Raw genomic sequence first — 21,762 nt, 5'->3', positions numbered from 1 at the left:
GCGCAGGGGCTGTTTCCAAGAAGGAACAACCCCCAAGAGTGGGAAACCGTTTGTGAGCTTCGGACTTTCGAGCTGTCCCCCAGTTATTAGCCCCGGGCCTCAGATCCTTGGGCGAGGGCCAGCGAAACTCAGTGGCACCCTAACCTTTGAGCACCAGGAAGAGGCAGATGGAATGAGACTTGAGCCATCTGCCTGCCTCACCAGGATCCCATTTTGATGGGAAGGGAAAGGTTCCTACCTCCCTGTAAACCGTAGTGCTAGGTGTCTGAGGACCCTGCAGGGCCAAGGAGAACAAGAAATTAGGAAATAGCTTTTGCCTTGGGAGGTGTGTGTATGTGTGTGTGTGTGTGTGGGGGGGGATTGCTTGACCCTTGTAGGTCAAGTCAGGGTCCGGGACTACGGTCTTCATAACCTTCCTCGTCCCTCACCCCTTCTCCCCTACCTAAACTCCCATCCCCTTTGGGAAGGGGGGGGTAGTTAAAGCTCAAGTGTAGGAACTGAAGAGAAATAGGCAGGGCTGGGGATGTGACTTGTCACAACTGAGGCAGTCTGACATCTTTCCCTCCTAGTTCCCCTTTTTCCATACCTCCTTGTCCCTTTCCTCCCAAGGCCGAGTTCTCTGTGAACTAATTAATACAGTGGCAGAAAAAATCTCATTAACATGGATCTGAGTCAGTGGCCTGAATCATCATTGTAGCTGTACATGGGTTTTATCCCCATGCTTTAGAGGATAGCATCTCTGTGGACTCTGGAGGCTTTGAGGAGGTCATGCTAAGAGATTGCCTTCCTCTAAATGTGAAGGGGAGGAAGGAGAGAGAGATTAATGGATTGATTTCCATGCTCTCTCTTCCATTTGGAAGAGGGAAGAGAAATTCTGAATCTTTGGGCCCCCTCCCCTAATTTGGAATATGAAGAGACACACCACTGTTACCTGGGACAGGTGAGGGAGGAGGCAGCTGTCATATACAACATTCCAGGAATGAAGAAGGGCCTTATTAGGTTCTGAGAGTACTTACTCTTCTGGTTTAAGAGACTCGTGTTATCGACATCCCCAAAACCTAGGTTTGAGGATCTTTATTCCCCTGTAGTCAGCGGCAACTGTACCTGGGAGAACCCTGGATATTTCACAACCTCCTTAAAAGTCAGTAAGATGGAAGAAGAATCATCTTTTTGAAACCCTTCCCTCAGTTTCCTCATTACTTTTCAGAAGCACCCCTTTCTCTTGTGTCTTCTTGATGTTTCAAGTCCATTTGTCCCCGCGGTCTTCATATTTCTTATCTATAGCTTCTCTACCTCACCAGATTATCCTTTGTCCTGTTAGTCCCCCTTGTTGGTTTCTTGCTCTCCCTGCTAACCACTTTGTTTTCATCCATCCTCAATACAATGCTTATAAAGGCCCCTTCCATCTACCTTGCCCCTCCGTCTTTGTAATCTTCCCTTAAGTATTTCCTGTCCTGTGGGTGAAGTCTGGGCTTCTTAATCACTCCTGTTTCACTCATCTTGTTTCTCTCTTGCCCACCACTTTTGCTATAGACTTGAGAGGTTTTCTCCAGTGTTTTGTTCCTTCTTCAATCTTAGCCCTGCCTCTCCTGGAAATGACAGCCTCTACCCATCTGTCAAACTGTTTTGCTTCTGCCTAGTAAAATGGTCTCCTCAACCATTTCTGTCTTCCCTTCCTCTCCTGCCCCTTCAACTTAGAACCTTTGCCTGATTGGTATTAGAGGTAGATTTCCTAATTCACCATTATCCACCTTCTCTACCCCCACCCCCAAGACCCCATCCTCAAATAATGATACCTCCCTACACATTCATATTCTCTCCCTCTCCCTCTCCCTCTCCCTATTTCCATGGTGGAAACAGCACAAGTGTCAAGAGACTTGCGTCTGATTCTCAGCTCTGCTGATTATGTGACTTTGGATAAGTCATCTAGACTTCCTGAGCCTTAGTTTCTGTAAAATGGGCATAATAATTGTATTACTTTACAAGGGAAATGAGAAAAATCAAATTAAAAAAACAGGTAGTATTCATAAAACATTATAAATTATTTTAGATCATTTATCTTATCTGTCTTAGATTATCAACTCCTTGAGGGAAGGAGTGACATCTTCTCCGTGCCCCAAAAGGTTTTCCAGTTAGCAGCAGTTAATACTTTAGTCAGTTATGGTAAATTATTCATCTCGTCCCATCCCATCCCTGCAGAAAGAGATGAAAGGCAGTTAGTTGCTGAGAATTCCATCTGTGGTTTGAGGAAATGGAACAGTGGGGTTGCCCTCCCCATCCCATATGCTCTGGCCATTCTTCTGCAAGACCCACAGGTGGATTAAGGTACCAACCTTCAACCCACACACATCATGAACCAAAGAAAGAATGTCTGACATTTGATGCTAAGAGAAAGACAGTTTCAGTGAGAGTGCCTTTTTTATATACGTATATTTTTCTTTCAGTAAATATCCCAATTATATGTTAAAAAATTTAACATTTGTTTTCTTTAAATTTTGAGCAATATGATTGCTATTGATTATACTTGTGAAGTAAGACAAGTCTTACCAGTGAGACTGTCTTTGGTTTTAAGGGGAAGGGTCTATGCTCAGTCAAGCACTCCCATGCTTAGGTCCCTTAAGTCCTTCTTTAATTCTGGCTTAAAAAAAAAAAAAGGCAGGGGCAGCTAGGTGGCACAGTGGATAGAGCACTGGCCCTGGAGTCAGGAGTACCTGAGTTCAAATCCGGTCTCAGACACTTAATACTTAACTAGCTGTGTGACCCTGGGCAAGTCACTTAACCCCAATTGCCTCACTAAAAAAAAAAAGGCAGTCAGGGACTAGCAATTGTGAAATGTACCTGTACCTAATAATACCAGGAGATCTTTGGCTCCTCTCCTCCTCACTGCCCCCCCCCCCCCAATTCAGTTGGTGAAGGTGCTAAATCCTCTGGACTACCAGTCCCTAATAACTTCCATCTATCCCAGTCTTTCGCCTTCCACCTCTGTAGTTCACATCCTCTGTTACCTCTTGTCTAGACTCTTGTAATTGTCTTCTAATTGGACCCCTTCTCTCCATTGTTTTCCCTCTCCAATTCATTCTCCACACTGTTGCCAAAGTAGCATTCTTAATATGTAGGTATGATCGTGGCTTCCTGTTGCCTTTTGAATAAAATACAAACTCCCTAGTCTGGTATTCAGGACTTTGTACAAGCTCAATCCAATTTACCTTCCCCATTTTATTTAATACACTGTTCTTTTCAAAGGTTTTCTGCATCAGCCAAACAATTCCTCATCTTGTCCTGCCATCCTCCACTTATGTCTCCCATTTCTAGGGCAGGTCACCTACACATATCCTATTTGAAATCCTCTCCCTTGGAGGCCCAACTCAGGAACCATTTCTTCTTTGAATCGTGGGTTTTTTCTTGTATAGACTCACTCTCTTCTCTACCCACCAAGAAATCAAATGTGCAGAGAGGAAGAGACCAAGTAGAGTGACCCAATTGCTCATTAGAAAGTTTAGTGGGAGGGAAAAATATTTGTAATGAATCTTCTTTCCCAGGTTTGAATAAAGGACAGGTCCTCAGAGGAATAGCCATGTCATTTTTATAATCATGACAACTTAGATAGTGCTTTTTAACTTATATACAGTGATATTGTGAAGTATGTAGTTTGAATGCCTTGATTTTACAAATAAGAAGACCGGCTCAAAAGTTGTAATTTCACGGTGTCTCAGTCTGGTATCAGAGCTGGGACTTCTTTCTACTACGTCGTGGTGCCAGGGAGAAATTGGCCATGCTGTGGTTCTGAGGGAAGAGAGGAGAATATGGAACATAAATTTAGAGGCCTTGACTTAAACCTTTAGTTAGATTCAATGATCTGTAAGGTCCCTTCAAGCTGTGAAGTTCTCTTGTCTTTATAATAAGTAAAACCCTACCTTAAAGGGGACTACTCTTCAGGGCTGCGGGGGCTAGGCTGTGAAATTTCTCCCCAGGTGGCCCTATGGGACCACAGTGTCAAATAAAATACCACCTCAAGTGAGATTCCATAAATACATTTTTAAAATATTTATTGATACATTCAGTTTTTATATACCTCAGTCAGTTCTCAATACGTGCCACCCCCATCATTCCCTCTCCCCCTTTTGTAACAGAAAGTCAAGCAAAAGGAATCAACTCTGGAATCACATATGATTGTGTATGCAACATTCAGCACCCATAGTCCACCATCTCTAATAAGGGAAGGAAAATATATTTTATTCAAATGACTGCTTATTGACCAGCTTGACTGTGTATTCAATATTCAGCACCCATAGTCCTTCCATCATTAACAAGAGAAGGAAAATACATTTCTCCGTTTCCTGAGATCAAGATTTGTCATGTCATTTGATCTGAGTTTAGCTGCCTTTTAATATTATTTCTTTTTATGTGATCACAGTCTGCCATAGATATTTGAGTCCTCTTTCTTCTGCTTGGTGACAGTTTAAAGGGAACCCTCCTACCCCTTGTTCCCCAAGGCTAACCAGCCAATGAGTCCCTTCTATATGCTTATGACTGTACTAGAAACTAAAGGCCACAAGAAAAGTATGACATGAACCCAGCTCTCATTCTGAAGCTTACAGATCATTAAGGATTCAGGAAAGATGGGGAACAATTAAGAAACCAATGCAAGACTGTCCAGTAATGAAGTGCCGAAAACAATGGCTCCATTGATAAGTACTACAGCAGATGAGAAGGGAACTATTTGTTTTGCTGTTAATAGTCAGGGAAGACTTCATGGAGGAGGTAAAACATTTGGCACACCAATGAGATTCGTATGAGCAGAGGGCCCTCATTACTGGAAGGGAAACTTTGAATAAAGTTACAGAGACAGGAGTGAACATAGCAGATGTAGAGGACAGCATGGTTGGAGTAGACAGAAGGTATCTATCAGGGAATCTTGGAGAATAAGGTCTGATAGGACCAGGCCAGTGATAGTGAGCCACGGGAGCTGGGCAGAAGATTTTTAGACTTGATGTAAGGGGAAATAACCACTTTGCCCAAGGTTTGGAAAGAATGGGACCTCAAAATCTTGTGTCTTATCCAGTTTGACAGCTTCTTAAGACTTGAGGGCAGTGGGGAAGGGGGTGAGTGAAGCTTTTCAGGGCCAGAGGAAAACGTAGCAAGGGTTTCTTGTAAATGCTCAAAAGATCTTATGAGGGGAAGGGTTTGGGGAATGATAATGATGGAAGGTAACTTGAGAGAGTTCTCCATTGGCAGTGTGATATGAGGAGCTAGGAGAGGCAATGAGATGCTAATGAAGCCTTCCCTGGCCATTGCTGTGTGAAGTGACCTCTCTGGCCTCTGAGCTCCCGGATTTGGCACTTAGCATATAAGAGCCGCCACCCCAGGCAGGCCCTGATGCTGTTATCATGGCTACTCATGTGAAAGAATTCCAAGCTTTCTGAGAATCTGTGCCCTATGAAATAGGGGAAGCTGCGGGGATAGTGGAAAGAAGCCATGGATTGGGAGCCAGAGATGGAGAAGTGGAGTCCTTGCTGGTTGTGGGAATGTAGTTAAATAACTTTTCTGAGCCCGTATTTCCTGTGGGGGTAAGAATGCTTGGCACTCATCCACCTCACAGGCTTGTAAGCAGTAAGTGCGATGTAAATGAGTCATTATTAATTTGGGGGAGGGGGGATAATACAGACTTGTGATTTTATTAATGTAGGGCGATCCTAGTGAGGAAACTCCCTCTCCCTCTGTGGACTGGGAAGGGAACAGGCATTTATTAAGCACCTACTATTGTTCCAAATATGATCTCATTTGATTGCTAACTCTTCTGCAATGTGTGGCCTCAGAGTTGTCTGGGACTACAGAGAGGATGTCGATTGCCCAGGTCACACAGCCGGTGTAGGTCAGGGTCAAGACTGGAACCTCTAAGGCCAGCTCCTTGTTATTGCTACCAGTAAGGGAAGAAGCTGTGAAAATCGGGAGGGGCAGAGAGTAGCCTTTATCCCTACCTGCTAGACTCCCTACCCTCAAATAGCTCCTGCTGTACTGCCTGAAATTTTTCACTTCATTATGTTAACTCCCTGAAATTCTGCCTATTAGGGGTCGGGGCATTAACTAGCATCCTCTTTAAGCATGCAAATAAATGCCTTTGAATTAGTTCAGTCAGATTGTTCTTCCTAATAAATAGCCCAGATCCAAAGTACTGAGAGAATGGGAGTTTTAATTGGGAAGAAGGAAGGTAAATAATTTTTAAATACTTTGGGTGGGATGTGGTGGGGGATTCAGGCCAAGCTGCTTTAGAGCTGCACTGGGGTACGTGCCTGAAGAGAGGAAGGTCCTAGGAAGCTGGAAGGAAACAAACATTTATTAAGCACTTACTGTGTGCCACTACAAAGAGCATCACAACAACCCTGGGGCATAAGTACAACTACTCCCATTTTACCTTGAGAAAACTGAGGCAGACAGTGGTGAATTGCCTTGCCTTGGGTCACACAATTAGTAAGTGTCTGAAGTTGGATTTAAACTTGGATCATGCTGACCAGGCCCCAGTTGTGGCACCTAGCTCTTGTTGTTTGTCCTTCATTCTCCATGAGGACTGTGACATCAGGGTGATGTCATTACTTGCACTGAATTGGATTTAAGTGAGGAAGGGCTGTGCAAGGTCACCAACCTCACAAGATCAGGATGACTGGAGATGGCCCTGGATGTTTAAGTGACTTGCCCAGGGTCACACAGCTATTATGTGTCTGAGGTAAGATTTAAGCTCAGATCCTCTTGACTCCAGGGCCAGTGCTCTATCCACTGCACTATCTCTTAGATGAGTGCACAGACTATGTCTGTTGAGCCCTCTTTTCCTAGTTAGTACTACTGGCTGGGGGGTGGGGTGGTGGGTGGTTTTTAGGTATTCCTCAGTAAAGAATTAGACTCTTGCATACAATCCAATTAGAATGAAAGTGGTCTTTTACTTGGCACTAGAGAAAGTGACTGAGTGGGAATTCAAAGACTTCACCCCTCAGGGAAAAGGGCTTAGAAACATCCCTGTCCTTGAACAGAAGTCAGGCAAAAGCTTTTATAGAAGATAGATGGGGTGTCCACCTGAAAACTGGAAAGTTCACTTTTGAGGTGGGGTGGGGAAAGCTTGGATGCTTGTCATATTCCTAGAGTGGAGGGGGATTTCTTTTTGAAATGACTGTCCTGACCTTTGGGGTTATCTCCGTCTCCTAGCTCCGGTCAGGTAGTGGCCAGGCCTCATCGACTTTCCTGCTATAGAATTTTATCTCCCTTTACTTCTTAGGTATGTCCGACTTGATATCTAGTTGGTCAGTCTAAACTTTAATAGCCTCATGATTCCTCCATATGTCTGTCCTGTTATCTGGTCATCTTTGGTTTTGCTTCTCACGGGAGAAACTTTTTTTTCTGATTTATCCCAAGCCCTATGTCACTCTCAACCAGTTTTTAAAGCTCAGCTCCATTGTGGGTGAAGTAGGCTTTTTTTTGTGTGTGTGTTGGGGGGCAATGAGGATTAAGTGACTTGCCCAGGGTCACATGCTAGTAAGTGTCCAGTGTCTGCGGCTGGATTTGAACTCAGGTCCTCATGAATTCAGGGCTGGTACTCTATCCAACGAATTAGGCTTTTGTAGGCTAGCCTGGGACCCTAACCATCATTTATAATATAACATTGTATCCATAAAAAAGTTCATCCCAAGTTCCTTACAAACCCTTTTTGAACATTGTATAAGAAGGGATACGCTTCTACTACTGCCTTATATATCATTTATCTTTTCACTTATCTCCCCAAACATCCTATGAGCTCTTTAAGGATTTAACTATTCCGTTCAATCCAGCAGATGCTTATTAAAGCCAGAAACACCATCCTCTGCTCTTATGGTGCTTTTAGTCTAGTAGAGGGGTCTAACTCCTACCTAGCTAAGTAGTACAAAGTGATACATGATCATAAATGTGAGGCAGTTTTGGAAGAGAAAGTTTTCCTGGAGGAAATGGCCCTTCCATTGGGCTTTGATAGATGACTAGGGATTCAATGGAGGGTGGGGCAGGAAAGCTTTGCAGGCTGAGGTATGGACAATGCAGGTGTGTTGGGAAGCTTTCCCTGTGCCCTCTGTGTAGCGATGGGATCATTTTTTAAAGATTGGTTCTGTCGATCATTGAAATTGCCGAGAAGGGAGGGCTGGTTATTGGGGAGGCGGGGGTCGGGAGTGCAAATAAAGGCAAGGGATCTACCTGAAGCTTCCTCAAGAAAAGGTTTGGCCCTTTTGTTCAGGTGACCTGGATTATAAATTCCAGTTTTAGCCCCATCTTTATGACCTTGGACACTTCCCCTTCCGGGCCCTCTTATCTTATAAATGTTGGGGGGGGGGGCAGGTTTCAGTTCCAAAATCCTCCGGTTCTAAGTATGTGGCATTGTTTTCTTGTAGAAAATGTGGAGTCTAGGGAAAGGGGAGTTTTAGGCAGATAGGCCCCTCTGGGACTATGGAATTTAGGAGAAAATAATTGTGATCCCTCAAATCCTGAGATAGGAGGGAAATGGATGAACAAGAAACTGATGTGTGGTCTGTTTTCAGTTTGTTGTATATGTGTCTGTGGGGTGAGGGTTTGAGGGGGAGGGGCAGGCAAGAACTTGACCTAGATGACCTTTGAAGTTTCTTCCAGCCTGAAGTCTGGTCCTGAAAAGGACCATATTTTCCTGTGGAATGTTAACAGGACAGAGGAGAACTCATAAAGTCTCCTTAGGTCATGTACAAAGAACTCCCAGTCGGGAGCATGCCCCTCTCTGTAATCCCCAGGGCTTAGCACAGCATCCCACATGTGCTCGGCATCTCACAAATATGTTGATGATGAAATAAACGTGGGACTGGTTAACAAGATTGGGTAACTTAAAACCCACTGGTAATCCCTGTTTTAGGTCATAGAATCATGGTGTCTGGGGAGCGGGAAGGGCCCCTGGAGAGTCTGGCTCGTCAGACCCTGCTCATATTACAGATGGAGAAACTGAGACCCCAAGAAGGAACAGGCCACACAGTCCAGTGGAAGCCCAAGTGTTCAGATACATTACTTATCCATTCTGAGCTTTAGTTACCTTATCTGTCAAATGAGGGGTTTGGACCACGGATCCTCCAGATTCCCTTTCAGGGCTAAATCCTTAGGCTAGGTTCTTTGCCTTCTCTAGAACACAAGGCTTAGCTTGGTCACTGATTTTAATCTCCTCTCTGTGGGAACCACAAACCTGTCTCTTACCCGCTCTTACAGCAAAGGTGTTAATGAGCTACCAGATGGACAGAAAGGAGGTGGATCCAGAGCTAAGAGGAGGAATCCAGGGAGCTGGGAACCTGGTTAACTCACAAACTACAGAACTGACTTCTGCAGAACAGAGTTGAGGGCAGTTTACTGGGCACATCTCTACAAGAAACCTGTTTTGAAAGGGAAGCATGGCATTCTGTCCCCTCCGAAATCTTAAAGAATTAGGCAGCTAGCTAGTGCAGTGCATAGAGAGCACTGGGCCTGGGGTCAGGAAGACCTGGATTCAAATCCCACCTCAGAAACTTACTAGCTGTATAACCCTGGGCAAGTCATGATGCCTCTTTTGCAGATGGGCAAATTGAGGTTCAGAGTGTTTAACAAATTTGCTTATTGGTCAAGTATTTATCAAATGCCTACTAAGTGCTAGGCTCTGGGGACATAGAGACAAAAAAGAAACTCTCCCCTGTGGTTTTTTGGGGTTTTTTGGTGAGGCAATTGGGGTTAAGTGACTTGCCCAGGGTCACACAGCTAGTAAGTGTTAAGTGTCTGAGGCCAAATTTGAACTCAGGTACTCCTGACTCCAAGGCCGGTGCTCAATCTACTGTGCCACCTAGCTGCCCCCTCCCCCTGTGTTTTTTAAAATTTTAATTGCTATTGCTATAGATGTCAATTTTGGTAAGCATATTTTAATTTATTCATATTATATACCAGTAAAAGATTGACTGAGTGTCTCCCTAACTTCTCATGGTCTCAGGATGCTTGGTAGAGAAAGCAGAGAGAGAGTTTGAGCGTGCCAGTAAGCCCGAGCAGGAGAAAAGCCCCAGAAGACCCATGCTGTCTCCCAGAGAGAGAGCATGTGGTCTCAAGGATATCCAAGAGAGTTCAGACCTAACCAGCCAGACCCAGGCAATCCTAAGAGGGAGAGCCAAGAGCACCTCTACAACCCAAAGGGTTGACCAAAGCTAATTGTTTGGCATTATCCATTTCCTTTTGGTTAACATGATTTGATGGTGGTCCACATTAAAATGAACTCTACACATGACATCAGGGAGAAGACCCTCACTCAAGTTGCTTAAGGCAAAGTCCATTATATAGTTGTGGTTTGATCCCATCAGTCCTTTACTGAGTTGGACAAAAACTGTCTCCATTTCTTTCGTTCCCTGGGTTTGTCCCAAATAAGATTTGATGAAGTTTCTCAATAACTGGATTTTTTTTGGGGGGGGGGGCAGAAAGCACTGAGAAACTGACTTCTGGGTCCTACCCCCCCCAAAATCCATTATTACTAATTATTTCCTTACACCCCTCTCCTCCCACCCCCCAGGAGTTTATAGTCAATCAAGGGAGACAACTATATAAGAAAATTTGGGGAGAAGGCACTGGCGACCAGGGGAGGGGGGTGGGGGAGTCAGGAAAGGCCTTATGGAGAAGATGGAGGTTGAGCAGGGGCTCTAGGATTCAGGGTGTCATCTTTCAACTTAGGACCAGTGGTCTGGTATCCTCCTGCAGCCTTGGACTCATGATAAACCTCAGTTATAGTGTCGAGGTATTCTGAGCTATTTGCCCCTCTCCTAAATGACCTCTGGCTCTCCTGTGTTCTTATTTGTGTGAATCCAATTTTTGTGGTCTTTCACTGCAGTCAGGCAGTCTGATACTGCCAGCTCCTTGACGCTGCCCAGTGGCTCTATCAGTAAGTGGACCACTCTCAGGCTTTCTCATTTGTGGCCTTGAAAACCCTGATAGTCACAGCTATTGGAATTGTGGGTAAAGTAAAAGAAGAGAGGTGCCCAGAAAGGGCCTGGAGTGCCCTGGATGACCAAAGTATGATAGAGAAACACTGTAGCTCCTCAAGGCTCTCTTTTCTTTCCATTGTATAGACTCAGAGGGTCCTAGATTCTCATGTGATCTTGACAACAGCCCTAGAAGGTAAGAAGTGTAAGCATTATTACCCCCATTTTGCAGATGAAGAAACTGAGACTCCGAGAGGTTAAATGACTTGGCTGAGGATGTACAGTGCCAATGCAGAGCCAGGATTCCAAACTTGGTCCTAGGCATTGGCCCACCCAGCTGAATTTTTGCACAGGTGAGGTTGTTAACTGCACACCCAGGTCAGAGTTTACCAATCTTTTTTTTTTTTTTTTTTTTTTTGCGGGGCAGTGAGGGTTAAGTGACTTGCCCAGGGTCACACAGCTAGTGTCAAGCATCTGAGGTCGTTTTTGAACTCAGGTCCTCCTGAATCCAGGGCTAGTAGTAGTAGTGCCTTATCCACTGGCTCACCTAGCTGCCCCCACCAATCTTTTTTTCTATTGATTGATTGGTGAGGCAGTTGGGGTTAAGTGACTTGCCCAGGGTCACACAGCTAGTAAGTGTTAAGTGTCTGAGCCTGGATTTGAACTCAGGTCCTCCTGAATCCAGGGCCAGTGCTCTATCCACTGTGCCACCTAGCTGCCCATACCAATCTTTTTTAATCCTCATTCTGTCATCACCTAAAGAGAAGGGGATGTAGGAAGAAGGATCTTCATTCTAAAGGGAGTCATATTTGTGTATCAGTTTTTCCCAGCCCTGACTGTGTTTTGATCTAGTAAAATGTCCAAATTCTTCAATAAGGCCTGCCTTGCCCCTTCTGCAGCTGCAATGTGGAGCTTAGGGAGGGGGTGGCTAGCAGCGGGAGATGCTTGGAAACAGGACAAAGGAAGAAAGAGGAGCCGGGTGGTTTGTTGTTAGTTTATGTTTTCAAAGAAATGAGAACCTTTGATAGCAAACGTTTTGCCAGACCCGGTAGTTCTTGCAAAATACAGTTCTGGATAGATCATATACTTGAAAGTACAAATACTTTGGAGAGGCCTCATACCTTTAACCCTCTCCAGATAACACCTGTGTTTAAGGTAACATCTTAGCCTGAATAAAATCACCTGGAATATGACTTTAAGTTAAGGGTGAAGGGCAGGAGGGAGGAAAGGGACCTCCTTTGCCTTGTACAACTCAGGCTAAGAGGGTTTCTTTGTTTTTTTGCCACTAAAAATCGCCACCTTTATTTTTTTTCCCCCATAAAGCACTGGCGCCAGCAGGAATTGAGGAATAGAACTTCTCTGGTCGATCAATCAATATTTATTCATGGTTTTCATGCCCAGCCCTGTGCTATGGGAAAAAAAAAAGCCCAAGATGGGGTCCCTGCCAAAAATCTTTTAGTTGAGGAGTCAGGTACAAATGGAGCAAACATGAAATAATTAATGAACCACAAGTTATTCTACATAATGAGATTAAAGAGTAATATAACAAAGTGATGAATTGTGCATTACAGATCATTAGAGAAATGGATTGTATTAATATTGTGCTGATTACATAGTGCAGGCATGTAAAAGGAGATGGGAAAGGGAGAGTTCTTTGGGAAGACTTATTGGGGATTGGAGTGGAATTTGGATAAGTGGAAAGAGGAAAGAACACATTGGGTTAAGGGAAGACAAGATAAATAAGAAAATGAAATGAACAGAGGGTTGGGGAAGACAGCCAGACTGGAGCACAGGGGGTGGCTTAAGTGCTAATAGTTATACAGAAGATCATGGCATTCGAGCTGGACAGAACCTTCGAGGCCATCTCAATTTACAGATGAGGAAACTGAGACTCTTAAGACATAACTGAATGACTTAGCTGGGGCTAATAAGTGTCAAGAGGTAGAATTTGAATTTTCAGTCTTCCACCCGCTCCAAATCCAATTCTCTATGTCAGCTGTCATAGAAAGTTGTGGTTTGGTTGAGGGGTTTTTTGTATCTCTCCCCCCCCCCCAACAATCTCCCAGCCATGTCTGTAACACAGGGAGATCATTCCAGTGATATTGCTTTTGCATAGATCCACCATAGAACATGAAAGTAGGGACCTGAGGTATCACAGGGACTTTCAAGGTCACCTAGCCCAACTTCCTTATTTTATAGATAAGAAACCTGAGAGGTTGTGACTTTCCCAAGATTGCTGATAGCAGCAAGCAGAGCTGAGATTTGAACCCAGGTCCTTAGACTACAAATCCAGAACTCTTTCCACTATGCCTTGAATTTATTGTGATTTCTGGAGAAGAGTAGTGGGCTTGGAGTCAGAGGGGGCGCATTCACATGGCAACTCTATTCTTGACTAGGTACAATACCTTAGATAAGTCATTCCATCTTTCTCTCTCCAAACCTGTTTCTGTCTCAGTGCAATGAGGGGGTGGGATTAAATGATCCAAGGTTCAGTCCTTTCCATTTCTAAGTCCTTGGTCTTCTGATTCTGTGACCTTGGAAACCATCTATTTTATTATTTTTTTAAATGCTGAACTTAAACACCAAATAAAAAGAGCATTTCCATATACATTGAAGAACAGAAAAAAGAATTGTGCATGAAACTGCAAATCCATTTTGTAGAAGTTGCTTTTCTTTCAAAGGAAATAATAAATTCAGCCTATAACTTTCTCTTTTTTCTTTTTTTCTTTTTTTGTGGGGCAATGGCGGTTAAGTGACTTGCCCAGGGTCACACAGCTAGTTAAGTGTCAAGTGTCTGAGGCTGGATTTGAACTCAGGTCCTTCTGAATCCAGGGGCGGTGCTTTATCCACTGCGCCATCTAGCTGCCCAGCCTATAGCTTTCTCAAGGCTTCTTTTCTCTACATGCTTGTGATTCTCTCTGACCTTTCTTTCTGTTATCTTCTCTTTTTGGTATTAGGGGACCCTATCCTCACACGCACTTTCCCTTCTCCCTGTTTTATTCTCACATTCTCCTTGAGCTCTCATTCTCAACCCCACTTCTATTGACTGACACGTTAACCATTATTTTGGCTGCGAATGTGAATTCATCCTTACTGATTAACATAGACGTATTAGTTAGCCCCAGTCTGTCAGTTTTCTAGTCTGTAAAATGAGGTCATAGGATTGACCTCCAGTGGGGAAAAATGAAAACAAAACCCTTCTAGCATACACATATAGTTAAGCAAACCACATTCTCACATTGGCCATGTCCAAAAAATGTTAGTATTTCTCATTTGGTTACCTAAGTCGAGTACTCATCTGTCAGGAAGTGGGTAGCATGTTTCATTATCCATTCTTTGGAATTATGATTGGTTGTTTTCTTTATCAGAATTCTTAAGTCTTTCAAGGTTATTTTTCTTCACAATGTCGTTATTATTCTGGTTCTGCTCATTTTACTTTGCATCAGGTCAGACAGGTCTTTCCAGGTTTTTCCAAAATCATCATGTCTTAAAGTATAATAGTGTTTCATTTTTAAAAATACCATAGTTTGCTTAGTTATTTCCCCAATGGATAAACACCTCCTTATTTTTTGGTTCTTTGCCACTACAGAAAGAGCTACTCTAAATATTTTTGTACACATAAGTCCTTTTCCTCTTACTTTGGATATCAGCTCTTCTGACTCCCTTGTTTCACAGGTGAGGAACCCAAGACCTAGAGAGATTAAGTAATTTCCCTGGGGTTATATGGGCTGTAATGGGCAGATCAAGCATTAGAATGTGAATCTGCTAATTCCAGTGTTCATCCCATTGTGATTTCTTCCTGCTTCTTCCCAGATTCCTAGACCAGCTGTCCCAATATACTTTTACTTGTTGCCACCTAACATTCTGATTTGGGACAAGTTTCTTGACCTCCCAAAGTCTAGCTACTTTGTATTTAAAAAGCTATCAAATAAAATAGTACCTTATCTGGTACCGCCCCTTTTGAGTGTCTCCCCTCCTCCTTTCAGTTCTAAAACCTGTCGTTGCCTCCCCTCCCCCTTTTCTCACATTCTCTTTAGTTGGCTGTCATTCCCAAACCCACTTCTTCATTAGACTCACATTTGCCATTATTTTGGCCTGAAATGCCATTTCATCCTTATTAGTTAGCATACACAGGTCAGTTACCCTCTGTGAGTGTCAGTTTCCTATTCTGTAAAATGGGGTCATAGGATTGTTGATTTATAGCTAGAAGCACCATTAGAATCCATCTAGACCAAAACTTCTTAAACTGTGGGTCACTACCCTCTATGGAGATGTGTAACTGAATGTGGGGGTCATGAAAAATTTGGCAGTAAATGTTTGATTTGTATAACTCTCTTGTATACCTGTATATCGGGGGTTATGTAAAAATGTCTAAGGCGAAAAGTTTAAGCCTTGATCTAGACCAGCTTTTTGGATGAGGACAACTCGGGCCAACATTTTATGCACGAGGACACTCAGAGGCCCAGAGAGGTTGTGACCTGTTTACTTAAAACAGTTAAGTAAATCACAGTGCAAAGATCCAAACATGTGTAGTACCTGCCTAGAAAGGTTGTTGTGAAACTAATATGAGATAATATGGGTATAAACCTTAAATCAATAATGTCCAAATGTCAGTTATCATACTAATTAATAATAACCTATTCAAAGACTTCCAAGTGTTTTTTAAACAAGATTTTCCTAGACTAAATAGTGTCAGTCTTCCATTTCCTTTCCCCCCCAAATCCATCACTTTCCATAATCACAATTTGAAAAAGAAGCAAAATAACCTTACAAATAGTATGTGTACACAACAGATCTCTACTGAAATCCTACCCTGATGCCTCTCTGTGGTGTGGGGATGACTCTGGATTCTCATCAGTACAGCCAATGGAAGCCCTGGTAGCTTCCACCAAACTGCTTTTGGCCCAGCATGCATCCTAGCTGAGTTTAGGGTTGCTCATCCCCAAGCTGGCCTCTGGGTGATAAATTTTTAGATCACAACAGCCCTTAAAGATCATCCATGAAGTTATACGAAGGGTAAAGGAAGCACTGGCTTCAACAAAGTCACAGATCTGATGAGTCAGAATGTTGAAGTGAGTTTGTAGTAGAAGCCATTTCCTTTCATGGACTGCTGGGCTTTCTGAAATGTCACCTGATTTGTTTATTGCCTTATAGCCTTGTGTGTCTTTTTTTTTGGTACTTTGTATTCTTGATTACATCAAGAATGTGCACCTGGACATTTTGTCCAAGCCCTCTCGTGTGAGACTCTCATCCATGCTTTGCAAAAAAAAATTAACCAGCATTTATTTTCTCTTCCTCCCACCCTCTCTTCCCCCGAAGAAAAAGAAAAACAAAATCCATGTTACACATAAGCATGGTCTAGCAAAACAAATACCCAAACTGACCTTGTCCCAAAATGTGTCTCATTCTGCATATTTAGTCCATCTCTGTCAGGAACATTCTCCATTATTGGTCAGGTCTTTTTCTAAGCCCCTCATAGAAGCTCTAGCCTGTGAATTGGAGGGAGGGTCTTCTTTCTCTGATTTTTCTTTTTTTACAGTAGCTCTCAGCCTGTGCATGCATATGTTAGTTCCTCCATCTCAATTCATGATTATCCACTTCTTTTTCTGGTTATACTTTTACTCATTGATCTTCTATATCAGTTCTCTCATGTAAGCCATCATTGATAACATGGTGTGGCCCATTTAGACCCACTGTGTCTTTCCATTACTCTTTGGGTTACTTGTAATTTTGATTCAGCCAAGGTTCTAAGTGTTTCATGATTCACAGCCATTTATCATCAAGAGAATGTTTGTGTTAAGGAAATAGACCTTTGTAGCATATGGAGTATTTTTGTATCATTACAAGTGCTTCATAATTTCCTAAATATTATGTATAGGTCAAAGCCCTGCTGGATTCTGGCATCTAGCTTGTTGACCCTCTGTGTTGACTCTTCCAAAAAATATCCTTATCAATAGGCTAATTTGATGGGCTACATATCCTATCTTGAGTGGGAGTGGGGGGGAGGGGAAAGAGCTTTTCATCCAGTTTGTTTTTCCTTAGTGAATGATTAAATGATTCCTTTTCATAGGGAGACACAAGGTGTGTTGTATACCCAGGTTGCTGGTAGTGCTCAACACTGTCTTATTATTGGGTCATAGCTCTAGAGCCTTCCATCTAGTCCTTTCTCTTCATTTTATAGATTCTAGCACAAGAGTGTAACTTTAATGTAATTTTGGGAGATACCGCTTAGAAGAAAAACCACCAAAGCTGCATTTTATTCAGTGTAGTCAAAAGCTTTTTATAAAAAAAAAAATCAATAAATACAATAGGATCTTACATTCTCTATCCCTCTCAGTCAGTGGTTTGACCTAAAAGATGTGGTCTGCTGAAAATCCCTCTGTGAAAGCCTTCTTACATTGTCATCAAAGATCCCTACTGCCCTTACTTTGACCACTCTCACAAAGGCTTTATAGGAATTAGAAAGTAGGGATATAGTAATCATAGGCCCCTACTGGAGACAGAAGGGACCTTCGAGGTTATCTAGTGCATTAGTTCTTAACAGATTTTGTGTCATAGACCCCTTTTGGAAGTCTGTGGAAGCCTGTGGATCTCAGTCTCAGGCTTGGGGAAAGGTCCTCTGGACTTTTCTTATGCAAATGTGCCTCAAGTAACAGAACAACAACAACAATCATGCTTTTTATTCTTAAAAACCACTGGTCCTGGGGCAATTAGGTGGTGCAGTGGATAAAGCACCAGCCCTTGATTCAGGAGGACTTGAGTTCAAATGTGGCCTCAGACACTTGACACTAGCTGTGTGACCCTGGGCAAGTCACTTAACTCTCATTGTCCTGACCAAAAAAACCCCCAAAACCATTGGTCCTTTAAGAAAGGGTTCAATGCAATTAACCATGTACCTTTATGAATCCTCAATATAAAATGCAAAGCTTAGGGTTTTAAAAATTTCAAATTTCAAATTGAAATTTAAAAAAATTCATAATTGAAGAAAATGTTAAGTTTCAATTAGAAGTTAGTGAAAATAATGTGAAAATTTTTTCCCCATCCAGTTTCCTGGACCCCCTGACATCTGTCTTTCAGTCTATCTGTGGAACTTGGGTTAAGAACCTCTGATCTAGTCTGTCCCCTTCATTTTTCTAGAAAGGAAGGTACTGCCCAAAGAGATTGAGTGACTTGGTGGTCAGTGGAATAGAGCCCAAATTGGAACCCAGGTTTTCTGACCTCAAGTCTCAAGGAGACCTGTCTGTATAGGAATATTTATAGCAGTCCGTTTCATTGTGGCAAAGAATTGGAAACAGAAAATGGCTCCCATCAATTGTGGAATGGCTGGATAAAGTGTCTAGTGTGTGAGTGCAACTGGATTTTACCTCACCCTAAGAGGTGAAGAATATGCAGGAAGTAAACAGGACCAGGAGAATCATTTGCAGGATGACCCCCAGTAATGTGAGGAGAAACAACTCTCAGAGGCCTCTGGCTGAAAGCATCAACCCCATTATGACTTCATGAATGAAGCAGATCATCCACCATTTGTCCGAGAGGGGATCCATACACCAGAGGTAGAGAGGCAGACATGCATTATCAGGTCATGGCCCATATCTTTGGTTTAGCTCCACTACATGTATTTGTTAATAAGGGAATGCTCCTACCTGGGGAAGGGGCAATGTGGGACAGTGATGGACATGGGGAGAAAATTCATCCATAAAGTCTTCTCAATAATAAGCACCAGGGGCAGCTAGGTGGTGCAGTGGATAGAGCACCAGCCCTGGAGTCAGGAGTACCTGAGTTCAAATCCGGCCTCAGACATTTAACACTTACTAGATGTGTGACCCTGGGCAAGTCACTTAACCCCAATTGCCTTACCGAAAAAATTAAAAAAAAAAAAATAAGCACCAGGCCAGACAGAGGCCCTGGGCCTAGAGTCAGTAAGACCTGAGTTCAAATGCTGCCTCTGACACTTAGTAGTTTTGTGACCCTGGGCAAGTCACCTAACCTATTTGCCTCCGTTTTCTTAACTGTAAAATGGGGATAATAACAGTACTTGCCTCTTAGAGTTGTTGTGGAAGCTCAAATAAAGTAATTGTTGTTGTGTCTGGCATAGTCAGTGCTATATAAATGCTTATTCCCTTCTTGTTCCCCCTAGTATCATTAGATAGGAAACATCTCAAGGGCAGGAACTACCTTTTGCTTCTTTTTGTATTCCTCGACTCTTAGTGCAGTGCTGGACCCATAATAGTCACTTAATAAATGTTTATCGATTGATTGATAGTATCACTTGGTCAAATGCCAGGCTGTGATAGCTGATGTCTTCTCATTCATCTAAATCTCTTTGTGCATATGCCTTAATCAGACCTTGGTCCAGATACTAGAGCACAGTTTCTTCAACTTGCTTAATTCTAGGTCCACCCAGTACATGTGGAATCCTCTTATGACACCAGGGATGCTCCCTCTCCCACCTTCTATTTCTCAGAGCCCCTAAAAACAACTACAACAAATATTTATACAGGAGGCTTTCTGTGTGCTAAGCCTTTAACAGATGCTATTTTCATTTAAGCCTCACAACCACCCTGAGAGGGTAGATTCTATTATCATCCCCATCTTACAGAGGAGGAAATTGAGGCAAAGACAGGTTAAGGTACTTGCCCAGAGTCACACAGCTAGTAAGTGTCTCAAGTTAGATTTGAATTCAGGTCTTCCTGACTCCAGGCCCAGATTGCCCGTAAGGACTGAAGAGGTTTGGTTACAATAAAAACTGGTCTTGCCCAGGCCAAGGGAGGGAGAGACACCCCACCCCCCATCCCACCCCCAGCATAGTGGGATTGTTGCTGGTTCCCAGACCTCAGGGGAAGGAAGCGCCTACAATGAGCTCTCTCCTCTCCTTCCGGGAGACTAAAGGGGGGCGGTGGAGAGGTGCGACTAGATGTCCCCTTTTAAAGGCTATTCTAGCACTTCCTTTGATCTGACCAGAGTGTAGGATTTTAGGATTCAGAGCTGGAAAGGACATTTGGCCCATTCCTGGGATGGGAAGGAGGTGCCTTTCGAAATGAGAAACTTCTTGTTTCCTTTTTTAAAAAAGCTCTTTATCCAATTTCAAATCCAGTCAAGTGCCTATTCAGTGCGCATTGTAGGGCCGTGGGGTGGGGAAAGGGGTAGAAGATGGACCCACTCCTTGCCCTCCTGGACTTGATTATGTCCTTAGAGAATCAAAACTGCCCCCCTCCCCCAACAGTCCAAAATTACTATTTACAATAATATTGTAATATTACTATTGTCCTGTTTTCTAGTGTGTGTGTGCTTTGGGTTGGGTCGGGTGTGTTTAAATAAGTTGTGGCTCTCTGTTACCAAGAGAAGCCCTTCGCTGAGGAAGGGTAGGAAAGAGTGAGCCATCCTACCCAAATGTTGGAAGAGAAGTTCAGGCAGTCCTTGAGAAGGACAAGTAACCTACACCATAATGGCGTGACCCTCCCCTCCCCACTGAGTCTGGAAAGACTGAGGAAAGAGCTTTGTGGTTTGGAGAAGAGGGAAGTAGCTGAAGTGAGGACCTTGAGGCGGAAAGAATGTTTGTTATGGAAAAGAAAAGCAGTTAGAGATGAGATTATCATGGATTCTCCCGGGGTTTACATGCATGTGTGAGTGTGAGTGTGAGTGTGTGTGTGTGTGTGTGTGTGTGTAATTTACTTTGTTAAACATTTACCAAGAACATTAAAAAAATTGTCACATTCACTTTTGGAGACCATCTCTTAACACCAGTCTCCAGACATTAGGAAGGAGGAGAGGGTTAGACAGCACTGATTCCTTCCACCCCACTTACTCTCCTTGTATACCTGCTAATACATACAGATCCCTTGCAGCCTGGGCGAGTGGGTACGAGGGGGAGGGATGGGGGGAGGCGGGGAGAGGCAGAGAGGCAAACCCCTCTCTGCCTCTCTCTGCCTCCTTTTCTTAGCTCCACCTTGGAGCCCTTCTCCAATCCTAGGCTAGTCCTGAAGACTTGTCTTCCCCACCCTCATTTTCAAGCTGGCTCGAACTACATTTTAAGTTGTGTCTTATTTTGTGTGTCTGCTCAGTGAAGCCTGTAAAAGTCTTCTCAGAGTTATGGTGTTTGTTTTTCATTCATAATTGAAGGAAATGCTAAATTTGTTAGAAATCACTGAAAATAGGATACAATTTTTTTTTTTACTGTATCAAAGTTCATGGATCCCCTGAAATATAAGAGGTGGGGGCTAGGGTGTGTGGACTCCAGGTTATAATTCTCTGTACCCCTGGAGTCTGGGATGCATGGGCAACAGGGAGGAGGAAAAGGAGGAATAGATTTGGTTAGATCTCCCCTGTTGAAGATATCTGAAGAGAAGCATAATATTTTTGTTTTTCACTCTCTTCCCTATAGACACTGGGGGGGAGGGGAGGGGGACAGGGAAATCCTGGTTTGGAAAGAAGGGAAAATCTGAAATTTAGTCATCTGCCTGTAGGGCCTGATGGAAAATGATTATCGTCTGGTCCAGCCTCCTCCCAGTTTGAAAAGAGGAAGCTTGCTGAGCTACCTGGGAGGAGGAAGTCAGTTTAGATGAGAGCTGGAGAATATCCTTGGGAAGGGGAGCGCAGGGGACTGGGGGCCGGGTACCTGCAGCGGGTGACAGAAACAGTCATTGGCTCTCTAGAGAAGTGGGAGACTTTTTGGCTCTTACTCAGTCAGGAGCCTCCACATTGGGCTGAGGTGGGGCCAGGGACAGAGGCTTCTAGACCCTCCTTATCTTATCTCTCTGCTTGGCACCACCTAGTCAGCTCTCTTTCCCCAAGTCATTCAAGCACTTCTGCA

The 21,762-nt window shown here is 43.4% G+C and overlaps 1 protein-coding gene across 4 annotated transcripts in view; it reads left to right on the top strand.

Annotated features, from left to right (window-relative positions):
- AGAP3 (ArfGAP with GTPase domain, ankyrin repeat and PH domain 3) overlaps positions 1-21,762 on the top strand; it is an 83,837-nt gene that overhangs the window by 1,488 nt on the left and 60,587 nt on the right. The gene's annotated exons all lie outside the window — the stretch shown is intronic.

This window comes from Dromiciops gliroides, chromosome 5 (assembly GCF_019393635.1).
Source record: "Dromiciops gliroides isolate mDroGli1 chromosome 5, mDroGli1.pri, whole genome shotgun sequence".
Lineage (NCBI taxonomy): Eukaryota > Metazoa > Chordata > Mammalia > Microbiotheria > Microbiotheriidae > Dromiciops > Dromiciops gliroides.
Note: the sequence above shows the minus strand (reverse complement) of the source record. Positions and strands in the feature narration are given on the sequence as shown.